The sequence below is a fragment of the Sceloporus occidentalis genome, unplaced genomic scaffold, assembly GCF_023333645.1.
Source record: "Sceloporus occidentalis isolate IW3139 unplaced genomic scaffold, rSceOcc1.0.p SCAF_131, whole genome shotgun sequence".
Taxonomy (NCBI): Eukaryota; Metazoa; Chordata; class Lepidosauria; order Squamata; family Phrynosomatidae; genus Sceloporus; species Sceloporus occidentalis.
Genome location: NW_028317111.1, coordinates 1,628,594 through 1,641,681, shown reverse-complemented (window position 1 = coordinate 1,641,681; position 13,088 = coordinate 1,628,594). Strand labels below are relative to the sequence as shown.

General features: G+C 38.7%; 1 protein-coding gene across 1 annotated transcript in view; it reads right to left on the bottom strand.

The window, feature by feature from the left end:
- The window catches only part of PKHD1 (PKHD1 ciliary IPT domain containing fibrocystin/polyductin), a 168,111-nt gene that overhangs the window by 114,953 nt on the left and 40,070 nt on the right, over positions 1-13,088 (bottom strand). The gene's annotated exons all lie outside the window — the stretch shown is intronic.

The following is a 13,088-nucleotide window of genomic DNA, read 5'->3' as shown; positions in this document are numbered from 1 at the left end:
TCAGTGGCAGTGAGTACAAAATGTCACTCCCTTTAATGGGAGATGCCAAGTAGTGGCACCTGTTTTATGTGAAGAGGAACAGAATAAGAGATCGGGGTTGCTTTACCAAAGGGTGCTGACCTTGGTCAGGCCAAAGGCAGCTCCCTCTGTAAGTACATCACCAGCAATATTAACCCCTTGACCCCCACCCCGAACAGTCTAGAAGAAGCCATAGAACATGGAGTCCAGTCATCAACAGGAATGCATTACAGAGGTTCCATAGAATAGGTCCATGAGTAAGTCTTTTGTAGTTTGAAGAAGTAAGGTATTCTATCCTTTGTCTCACCCTGAATTCCCTTAAAGTCTGTTAGTTTGTATCAACAAGGTTTTTAAAAATAAAAAGAATTTACTTTGAACAACGCATTGTTAAAGGGATGAGAGGCCATCCTTTCCTTAAAGGACATTTCATTCCTTCACAGTGGAAAATAATGAAGTTCTTCTGCTTTCTCTACAAACCACCAATAACCAGGAAATTATACTCCAAATATCTTTACCCAACCAGTCATAAAACAATTGTTATCTGGAATAAAAAGGATCAGAATCCCCAAGTATAGTATTGCAGCATTGATGCCAAGGATTTGGCCATGCATCACCATTAGCTGGCCACAAAGACATCATAACAACTTAATTATTCATTCATTTCAATCCTACAAATGACCTTATATTAATTAGTAGTAAGAAAAACCCTGGAGCTAAGGGGCTTGTAACCCAAGACCCCAAAAAAGTACAATGGCATTAATAATTTAGACAGTGAAATATTCACCCCCCAGACCCATTTTTCAACTGGTCGAAGTAGTTTAAACCAAAAAAAAAAAAAGATTACTTTACAAATTAAGAGGTCAAACCCCACATGTAGTTGTTTTGGCACAAATGCCAAAAATATCATTTTAAAAGAGAAATAATATAATTTAATTTCAGGATTTTTTTCAGGACTAAAGTTAATTTGTGTTTTAATTAAATGTAATTAGCATTATAAAATTCACCTTTAAATACAAACTTAAAATTTAAAAGATCATTTTCAAACTATTTTTTTTTCATAAAACTATATGATTTAAATTTTTCTATAAAATATAAAAGACATACATAGGACACTTTAATTGTGACATGACATCAGTAATTAATCTGATGTCTGGGGGCCAGCGCTCCCAAGGAAATTTCAAGGTGGTCCTCCGCATTATATCAGGAGGTTGACAGTGACCGTAAATATGTTGAGAAGAATGTTCATAGGAAACAGAGCCTGGGCAGGAGGAAACATTTTATTAACTAGAAATTATTCTGTTGATATCTGTGTTTTTGCATATTGAATGAGGAGGTAAAACTTATCCAATTCCTTTGAACACAAAATGACTGGTTCGAGGAAAATTCTATTCTTCTTGCTTTCTAGACAGGGGCGATCTTTTTGCTAGTTCTATAACTATATTTTATAAATAAATATATATATATATATATATATATATATATATAGTTATATATATATATATATATATAAAAATATATATATATAAATATATATATATATATATATATATAAATTGATCTGGTTATATATCAGCTGCCAGCATGCAAAACATCAAATATTCTATTATTAAACCCAAACTCAACAAATTCAACATCCCTAGCAGAGGTTTGTTAAACGCTCTCAAAATACTTAACCTTGAACTCACACAGAGCTGCTGTTGGCTGCCAATTAAGGTTTTTGCTTATGACTTAAGGGAAGTGATAGCTGCCAACTGTCTCAAGTTCCAAAGGCAATACAGAGAACTGAGCTTATGTCCGGACTAGAACATGCTCCAGTGTGCAGAAGTTGGACCCGGTAAAGTTGTTAAGTATGCGATCTGCAGAGCAATGAATTAAAAGATTTAACCAGAACGGAAGGATTAATCCTTTGTGTCCTAAAGTGGCAGGATAGGCAAAGGAAAATTACCCCAGACACTGGGGTATGTATACATACTTCCTACTTAACCTCCCGTTTCCCTCTGCTAGATCAGCTAGACATACTTATCTGCTCTATATTTCAAGGTCTTCTGTCCTCAAACAGGCTCTCGGTAACCAGGGCTCTCTGACGTCCAGAAGCTGCGTAGCATCATCAGATAGCAGGATCTAAACTGCACTCAGTGTCCAAGCCAGACAATAATCCCATTTCATGTCACCATCGTGAAGCCTTATCTTACACTCTGACGCCACACTATGAACCGATCTGATTTTCCACAGTAGCTAAAAATGTTTTATCTTCTTTATGTAGACATGTTTCTTCCTGATACGATACCTCCCAGGGGACGCATTTAGAGCAGGACAGTTCGGGCTTTCAGACAGTAGGGATCATGAGATGGTTGGGGAAATCCTCTGATCCCATGACCACCCCAAGGAGCTGTAAAAGTGGTGGTGTTGCAGCAAATACCTCCGTCACAGCTCCCAGGTGGCCACCTTGTGATGCTCTGCAGCCAGAAGGTGGCTCTTTAGGTAAGGTGGGCAGGTGACCCTGCCTTAAGCCTCACCACTCCCACCAATGGTCCTGCTCCTCTTTGCCTCCTGGCTGGATGACTCCTAATCACACTTGTGGTGGTTATCCATGTGTAGGAGCAAGAGTACACAGACTTTGTTAGGTGAGAAGTATTGCCCAACACCACTCCCGAGAAGAAACTGACCCAGGAAAGCAGGGCTTCAAATCTGGAGAATTCCCAGGTATGATCATAATCCTAGTTTTATGGCTTCTTTGCTAAACTGTGTGTGTGACAGTACCTGGATGTGTCCTGGTGGAGGACACTGAATGCTGGTGCACCCGGTGGTCGCCTCTACCAGATCTGCCGCACTTCATGCAGCTAGAGCCCCTTGGATCATCAGTAGACCAACAGTGATAGTAATAAAACAACGTTACACCTTTCCAAGAAATACATACAATTCAGAAGAGGAAACAGCCCAATGGGTTTCAGCACACGGTTATATGCACAAAAGCAATAAAAGAACCATAGAAAGATTACCATATGTAGAACCCTTTTCCTTAGGCCTGCCATCCCTAAGGGTGTTTACATCCTTGCTGGCACTTTCAGGAGATCCTGGACTCTACACAGTTGAGAGTTAGGGGGTATACTCTATATGGCAGGCAGCGCCTGCACCTAGTAAAACTCCAGAAAACCAGGTTATAGTGTACATGGACACTAGTATGTAGATATACAGAGCAAGCAAAACAATACACAATTCCTTAGTTATATGATTTTTGGGTATGCGTATTACAGTGAATCAAAAGGAACAGAGAAAACATATCCAAGAACAATCATAACACAATATAAATGGTAATATATATATTATATATATATTAATATATATAGGTAACAATGTAATCATAATATCTGCCCTTCCCCGCAGGTGCTTCCAAAAAAATGTTAATAATCCCAAAATCCGTCCCGTGGGGTTACGTTGATGCACTCACTGTTGGGGCCCTAGATGGAAGTAGAGCTCCCTCTTTAATTGTTTTGTAGCTTGGAATTATCTTTTGTAGTTTGGAAGTGTTGACCCCATCAGTTCAGGCAAATGATCCTTCAGTCACCTTGTTGCAAACTGCATGTGATTTTCCCATCTAGCAGACTGGCACACAAAAAGAGAAGTATTTCTACACTTCTCTTTCTCCGCCTTCTTGGTGCACTTTTGCAATAGGACTCCAAACCAAAAATGATGATGATGGAAGATTGGAGTTATGCTATACCATAGTCTGTGTCTGAATCACTATATAATGATAGGAGTCATGCTGTCCCACTATCTGTATAATGACAGGAGTTACAGTGTACCCTCGTCTGTGTCTGACTCACTAAATAATGATGGGAGTCATAATGTACCTTGTCTGAGTCTGGATCACTATATAATGATAGGAGTTATAGTGTACCCTCATCTGTGTCTGGCTCCCAGCAGACGTAGTCTAACACAGTGAGGGATAGGCATATGGCTTCTGAATCTAAGACAAGACCAACAACTGATAATGGTTTGAGTCAGGGAAAATAGACAGACCTGAATGATTCTTATCTGCCATCAGATTCTGTGTTACTTTAAACAAGGTGTATTATTATATTCCTTTACTAATGTCAGATCTACAGTGGCACCTGCTGTCCCCAGGACAAATATTTCATAGGAAATATTCTGGATGATCCAGGATCAGTCATGCATTTATTGTATGTAAACCTGTACTGTTACTTCAAGATAAAAATAAAATAAGCAGATCTTGTAACTTTCAACAAAATGAAACATTATCCCTGAATCCTTGCAAATGTTCCAAATATTCAAACTTTTAATCCTGGACTGACAGATGCCTTATTGACTAAATAAATGAAATTAACCAGAGCAAAGTAATCAGGCATTTACAGTATAAATGTTTGAAAATGGCTATAGATTTCTTTTTATTCTATTTTGCCTGGATGCTAATAGAGTCAGTGAGAATCTCTATCATAATTAAAGCAGGCAATGAGTCGCAATAGGAAAATACATTGGAATCGCCCTTAAGGAAGCTGTGCGCGCTCCGAGTTACAATATTCTTGCAGACTTTGAATATTCAGACACACTTGACGTGAAAATCGTAGTTTTCTGTTCCTTAAGAAATATTCATCCCTTGTCCCTAAAGCAATCCCATTTCGTAAATGAACTATATTCTCATTGCATCGACATTCTCTGGGGTTAATTGAATGAGATTAGATTTTTTATTCTTTGCCAATGAGAAATAGTTAGAAAAAATAATCTTAGCTTAAAAAATATGAAATAGTAAAATTTCACTCTGTAAACTAGCTAAAAAAAAATTAGAAATAAAAAAGTACAAAAATAAATAAACAGTTAATCTCTATAAAAAAAAATGTACCTTAAAAATATGAAATAGTTTGTAAACTGTAGCTTAAAAAATTAGAAATAAAAAAATAAATAAATAAAATGAAAAAAAATCTTATTCGATGCCATGCACCGGGCAAAAGCAGTATTGATATTTTTTTAAGCATGCTATTTATTTATATTTTATTTATATTTATATATATTTTTTCTTCTCCAAATCGAGCTCCCTTTTCTCATTTAGTCCAACAACGAGTGTCCTCGTGTGAAATGACCTATTTTCTTTTTTTTCTTTCTTTTTTTTTTGCCTGGGGGTCCCTTGCCCTCATGCCAGTAACTAGATAATACACTCTATCAAAGATTTTTAAGAAAATCATTGGGAAGGCAAAAGGTCTGATAGGTGCATCAATCCCAACCTGACAGAGCGAGGGGTCAACCATTTATCTCTGCACATTGCCTGTGGTTAGTGCAGAAGCCATTCTGACTCTCTGCATGTTTTTTAACAGCTTTTTCAGATGAAACTCTCCTATATCTTCTACAAGCTACTCCCTGGATCCCTTCTGTGCAAACATTCTATGCAGAAGGTTGATATGGATTAGTGTTCTTCCTGCAGGAGGTTGCCTTGTTGCATTTTGATGGTCTCCCCAGAGTAATATAGGAGTTAATGCATGTGTATCGGGCCACTTTTTTAAACTTTCATACTTAAATGGACACTCAAGCCGTCATATGCACTTTAATACATATGATAGCTGAGAGGTCCCTTAAAATGTATGCGGAATCCCCCTTGAAATGTAATAATCCAGAACCCCCTCTCCATATGCATTTGCTCTTTTTGCCAAGCCCTGGCCATTGGTTAATTTAATCCAAAAAATGTTAACTACGTAAAGTTGAGAAAAAAATTATTTTCTTAATTGCTTCGAAGAATTAAAAATAACACCGAATATTTTCAGGAGCTTTTTTCAATATATAGGGCAACAACCTATCAGTGTCTGCTCTTGCATCACATGACAATTAAGTGTTCCCAGCAAAACTTATAAATCAGGCAAAATTTTGTATGATGAAAGAATTATTTCTTTAAGCATTCAGTAGTACTGAGTTACAAAACATTAAATTAAGCAGAGAAGATGGAATAGCACCCTTAAGGCATGTGATCTTTAAAACTTTTTTAGAGTTGTCGCTAAATCATGCTTTATTCTTATTTTATAATTTTTAAGTACTCAAATAATAAGTAGCAGACTAACACTAAGTTCCTTTTGCTGTTTAATATATTTTTTATATAAATGGGAATTATTATTATTTATTACATTTGTTCTTTTTCTGATATAAATTATTTGACACTCAAAACAGAACAGACGGTTCTACTGTGCACTTCGATTCTATTTTGCTATATATTAGACCTCCTAGTTTTTAAAGGATTTTTTAATTTTCTGTTTTGGTTCTTACTAAATGTGACGTTCAATAAAAATGTAGTTTTTTGAAGAAAATTCTCTTTGTGTAGCCAGTTTTTTGTATAAATAAAAAAGATGCCGCTGGGCACATAAGGTGCGACTAAGCTTGGGGATTTACGTTGTTGAAAATACTCTTCTACACAATAATAGCAGCCACATCTCTTTGGATATACCTGTCTGGGACTCAAATGCAGTCTCACAAATATCCCCCGAGATTAGTCTGGCTTAAATTGATGCTCTAGCCATCATATGCACTTTGTTTATAATAGCATATGGACCCCCTTGCAAATGCATTGAAGGAATCTGAAGAATCTCCTCATATTCATTTGCCCCATTCCACACCCACAAGCCTTTTTGGCTTCCAGGAGATCTCTGCTACAGCACCGTCTCTGTAAGACTTGTGGGGATGTCTAACGAGACAATTACTAGGAGGGCTTTCCTGCCACTGATTGGGTGATTCAGCCCCTCTAACTGCCCCTTTAAAGGTGCTAGCTGCAGGTAACAGATTGGATGATCTCTCACACTCAGGAAGGGACATCACATCCATATCCTGCATGTTGGATCAGTTTGCACAAAGCGATAAAGACACAGGGAAGCAGTTTGGGGACAAAGATGGCACAGACAGGCTGTTTGGGTGCTAAGATGGCACAGACAGGCTGTTTGGGTGCTAAGATGGCACAGACAGGCTGTTTGGGTGCTAAGATGGCACAGACAGACTGTTTAGGGGTGATGATGGCACATAGAAGCAGTTTGAAGACAAGGTTGGCACTGACAAACTATTTGGGGGACAAAATTAGGACTGTGGGTAATGTTGCTTGGTGAAGTCGCCGGGGGGGGGGGGGGCAGAGCAAATTTTTGTACCGTGGTATCTGGTTAAGGTCTGGTCTCAGCTAGTAAGAAGGGTGGAATTAGGTCTTGGCTACTCAAAAATCATAGGAGTTGTAGTTTGTTACAGCAGATGCTTCAGGAATTGTTATGAACAAATAAAAAAAGCATTCAGAGATTCAGTTCTTGTCTATTATCACATTTAAACAGCACATTAAAGCTTTCACTTTTTAGTCACCTTTATCAAATTCTGGATTCTTCTGAACATCTGCCAAATTGTAACAAATAATGGTAACAGTAGCCTCTGGGTTTATTTGACTTTTTTTTCCTTAGATTCATAGTTCCATTTCATTGCCTCTAAATCCATCTTGAAGTCTTGCAGTAGTTCTCAACGCCATTAATTAAAGCCTGCGCCTCAATGTTTGAAAGCAGCAACTGGCAGAGCACACAGACTGTACCGTATTATCATTACACATTTACTGGTGCGGAAAAAGACCCAGACTTTTCTCCTGAACCTCGTTGAATTGTCTGTACAAAGTTCCAGCTTTATTTGTTAATTGCAAAAAATTAGTTGGGATCACAAAGTTTCCAAGGACATCCACCGCAACCATTTTTTTTTTTTAAGCACCACCAATTTTACAGAAAGGGTAGTCGATGGTGGGGATCGACTTCCAGTGGAAGTAGTACTGGCAAATATAGTGAAGAAATTCAAGAAAGCTTGGGATGTGAATAAAGCTATCCTAAAGAATTAAAAACTAAATGTGATTCACAAAGGGCAAATGGGCCAGCTGGTTCCCTTCTACTCTCACTATCTTTATACGTGGGGGGGATTGTTTCATCAAGAGCTCTGTCCATGTAATACCCCAAATCAACCCATCGAGCCCACAGAGTCACTACAGCCAACAGTTGGAATGGCTCGTTTTGGGCAAATCACAACAGAAACCCTAGATTTTGAGTTGTTCAGACTAAGATCAAACCAATTACCATTTTCCGTGACTATGCATTGCAAACACCCTTCATACCCACTAGCATTTCAAATAGCCAGTGAGGAACACTTTTGTGTTGCATTACTGAGACTTTTACTTTCTGAAGATGCTTTCTGCAGCTTCTTTACACTTTCATGTGGCTTATAGTGCTGTAGAACACTGCGATGTGGCTCCTTTAAAACGATGGTCATTAGAGGAGGAAAGAGGAATTTGTATCCTAAAGAGGGACTCTACCTCCTAACAATGGTCAACTTGGAGGTATGTCTCTTTCAAGGTCTGTGAATTTACCTTGTAATACATAAGCACAGTAAATTGTTCAAAGTAGACTCCTGCAGACAAGCAAAACAGCCTTCAATTTTCTGTGCCAGAGTAAATAACACTACAGAGATAGATATAACAGAGCCTCTGGCACACTGCTTATTGCAGAGACAACAACTCACATTTTCAACATAATTTCTCTTTGAGGATATATTGGTGAAAGGAACATTAAATGTGTCCATTTATAAGGGATTTGAGTTCAAGAGGAGAGTGACTTAGAATTCAGTACTTGATATCAACCTTGTGATTGTTTGACCTTAGCATGGTAGAACTTCACATGAGCCAAGGGTAGGTTTGCCATGTCTTCCACGACACATATAATTCTCACAGATGCTGATCAGCACGGGTAAAATTCTGCCCCATGCAATATATGAGATATCATCTCATCTAATATGAGATATCAACTCAAAAGGGAACCAATACATCCCGCATACTGCAGAGTCCTTGGCAGTGTCATTAAGCCTAACCCCATTGTTGACCCAGTCCATCAAGTCCAACCCCAGTGTTGATGCGGTCCATCTAGTACAACACCAGTGTTAACCCAGAAAAAAGGCAGAAAACCCACAATTAAGTGATTTCCAATTATGCTGCAAAAGCAGAAAAAATCATTGTTGACTCCAAAATGGCCTCTGATTTCTCACTAAATCAAGTGATACATGATAAATAATTGTGTCATTGAACCCTGTATATTTTTCACCCACCCCATATTTAATGGTCTCAACTGAATTTGATAGCACAACTTCTGTGGGTATTGTACCTACTGTAAGGAACCGATACAGATGTGGTCACCTTACCATACGGGAAGCTGGTCAAGGACATCATCCCCATGTTCTCCTCTTTTGACAAGCCAGACAATGTCTACACCAGCTCACCCAGCTACAGCGGGCTGTTATATTAAATCCCCGCACGCGGTATTTAGAACTTTGTTAATTGTGAATGCGCGAAACATGGTTTTGCTTCTGTAGTCCAGGAAAGAGATGCTGAAACTAAGTAACAAAACTTTACCAGAGATACTGATCCCGACCAAAACTTCCTATAAAAAAAAGAGCGACAAATATACTTAACCTGCAAACTCAGCATGTTTTAACACTACCCATCATTGTCACTCCCAATGACATCTCATTAGAAATTGAAGATGGACGCGGACAGGTAGTCTGTAACGCGTAGCTCTTCTCCCCTTCCCTCTTGGTATTATGACATATAGCTCTGAGTTAATTAAGTCCTTTGGGTATACACAATCAGTGCATTTTTGGTAGTAAGCTAAATTATATTACTTTTCAGGCTGATACAATGTGGCAGTGTAAAACTCTTTAAGATCCTTTCCCATTAATAAACTTAGCTTGAGCTCAAAGAATATATATAGATAGGTATATATATATATATATATAAAAAAAAAAAATATATATATATATATTAAAAATAGCTAAAAAGCTAGCAATTTAATAAAACTATAAACCAGTTAATTGATTTGATAGACATTCCATACTTGCCATAATTTCATAATTTAATTTGGGTTAGTTATCATTTTCATTTTTCTATGTATTGTAAAAACAAACACATTTGAACAAAGAATAACTACTTTAATGAGACTGTGTAATGGGTATTTTTTTTTTTTTTTTTATATCCCCCAGTGCTAAAGTTTTCCCTGCCAATGCAGAATATTTTAGGGTAGTTTTTTTTTTCATTCCTGATTTTTGATGCATCATTGGTTTTTATTCCAAACTTAATGTCAGGCGCATTAGGGTTGCTCCTTTTTTATTTGTGTAAACCCTACTGTTCTGAAAATATCATGCTACTTGCAGGCAATCTGTTGGAAGATGATGAAACAGATGCGTTATAAATAAACCCTGTGATTAATTGTGATAGCCTTGCTATGAACCATGTGTAGAGAGAGGGGGGTAATAAATAAAATGTATACTCCACTCTTTGTTCTCTTTGTGAATATTCGGAACCTGACATAAGAAGCTGGCTAGGAGGGATTTCCGGATTTGTAGATACCAAAATAGGGTACCTAAAGCCCCAGGACTGGCCCTGGGTGGCAAACGGTGGCAGACTAGGGCACTGAGTTGGTACAGGGAATCACCAGTGCTGGATTAATCAGGGTCACTGTCTTGAACCTAGCCCAAGCAGGGCCCTGGCCACCCCAGGGCATACATCCAGGAGACCTTATACGTTCAGGCAAAACCCAGGGTAGATTGTGCTGTTGGGCAGTCAGGTTCCCCAGTAAACCGCCACTCGATAAGGCCAGTTAGAAGGGCACTCTGTACCCAGTGCCGCGTGTCCTCCTGAGAAGAACACCATGATATGATGTCCCATCCTGGCATCGCTACGGAGGTAAGTGTAGGGAACATTGCCCTAAATACACCACTGGAGACATGTTTGGTTCTGGCACAGTGTACAGTTTTGCCTAGGACGTGGGAAACGTCCTCGGATCCAAAGGAATGTCCTAAGCAATCAGGACTATGTGGCCCCCCTAGCTGGTAGTCGGGTACCTTGACATTCTCGAGCGGAATCTGCGGAAGGGCAATTGTCACACAACAGAGATAAGTTTCTTTCACAATACAATGTAGCTTATTAGTAGTCACAAGTCATACTAAAAATACGGCAGAGGACTTAGAGATCATAGGTTAAATCCTCCAGCATTATGATGTGCCAAAACCTGAATTATGAAAAACTGCATTTAAATGCTACTGTAAAGATAAAGAATACTAAATCTGCTTTGCGTTCTGGCTCTTTGGGTAACACAGTTGCGCGTTCACCCCATTGTGATTTATGAACATTGTTCTGGGTTGGAATAGTTATTGGTTATAAAAATAAAGAAAACAATATTTTCTGGCCAGTGGTCTCCTTGGAACAGTGTGAAGTGTGTGACAGGGTAAAGAACTAACATAACTGCAATTTGTCCTTTGGCAAGGTTTAGTTGAGTCAAGTATGGTCCAGCTGCCCACTCAAGGCTCCTGTTGAGTTAGACTCAACTATATGACCTGATTATTCAGTCTGTTAAGTCAGCTGACTCTCAAAAGTCAGAGGTCAGGTCTGTCAGGAGACGAGGAGCCCAGAGTTTAATAAAGAGTTAACTTGCCATCTCTAGTATAGTAGAATATTGTAGTAAGGAGATTCCTTGAATTCCCATCCCTTTCTAAAATGGTCTACAGATACAAATAGCTTTACCTGTAGTGCTTTATGAATATCAAAGCATAATGGCAAATTTTATCAGAACATAAAACTGGGAGGAACAAGTCCACGTACCCTCCAGAACTTTTCTGTATCTGGTCTACTTGATCATTCCATTGGCTCGTGTATATTATAAAATATGGAAGTCGTTTTTATTTTGTATGATGTATTGACGCACCATAATAAATTTGGACGTTAAACGACCAGACTGTTAATAAAACAAGTGGAATGCCACAATCAATTGCTCGGAATGCATTATTGATCCGTGCATAACTATTTTGTAACGTTTTAGGTTCTCTGACAGTTAACAAATGCTATTGTTCTGATTGATAGAGAGCGAGGAACATTACCAAGGTTAAAGATGAAGACCTCTGTGAAAAATGGTGGTCTCCTCAGCTATGGACGACACAGAGTGATTAGCTTTGGTTACTGGGGCATGCGTAGCATAAAAGGACATCGTTCCACAACTAGCATGATGACCATTTAATGAAGAGTAAAATCCACTATTTCTCATTGTCACAAACAGTAAATAATCACCGTGCTGAGAATTGTAGAAACATCACCATTGTGCAGGATATATCTCAAAGGAGGAGAACAAAGGGTCATAATCTAAAACCAGAGGGTCAGAGGCTTAAATTTAACGTAAGGAAGTTTTACTTTACTGAGAGGGTGGTAGCGAGTGGAACAGCCTCAAAGCAGAAGTGGTCGAGGCTAAAGCGATAAGGAAATTTAAACATGCATGTTCTGAGTCTCTATATCAGGAAAAGTGGACAGAATAGATGGGCCAAATGGTTCTTATCTGCCATCAATTTCTAGGTTCCTATGTTTTTACATTTTTACTCGATACTGAAGCCAACATGCTTAAAAGGAACAATCACACTTGAGATGAAGCCAAATGTGACTTTGTTCCCCATGATCCCTTGGTGAACTCTGCATTAAAATCCTACAGTCAATCCAGTTAGGAAATTGTTACCTGCTTTCTAGACTCTCTCTCCATCGTTTTCAGAGACTGAGCCTCTAGCACTAAAGATTGCTGAACGCATCTCCCCTGTAAAGCCTTATGGTGAGGCACCAAGAAAGTAACCTCCACATACAGCAAAACAGAACTATAAAAAGGGGGGTTCTATGTTAATACTTCAGAAGTCTAGAAGTCTACACATTCTAGAGTTTCATGACATTGTCTTTGTCTGTTCTCTGCTCTAATATGTATCTCTCCTGCTCCAATATAAGACTGCTCATGGGTTTCACAATCCTTTGGAGTGCCCTCCTTCATCTTATCCAACTCTTCCCTTGTCTCCTTCTTCAGGGTGAAACTACAGGGTAACAGGGCACCACCTAACTCATCCTCACCTCTCCTAGACTCACTCCTGCCATCAGCCTGTACTCCATAAACCAGTATTATTATGTATTGAATCAGTGCAATGAGATGCACTTGTGTGGCTGGTCCATCTCAAACACTGGGACTTGTATACCGCCTGTGTGGTATACCGCCAACTCC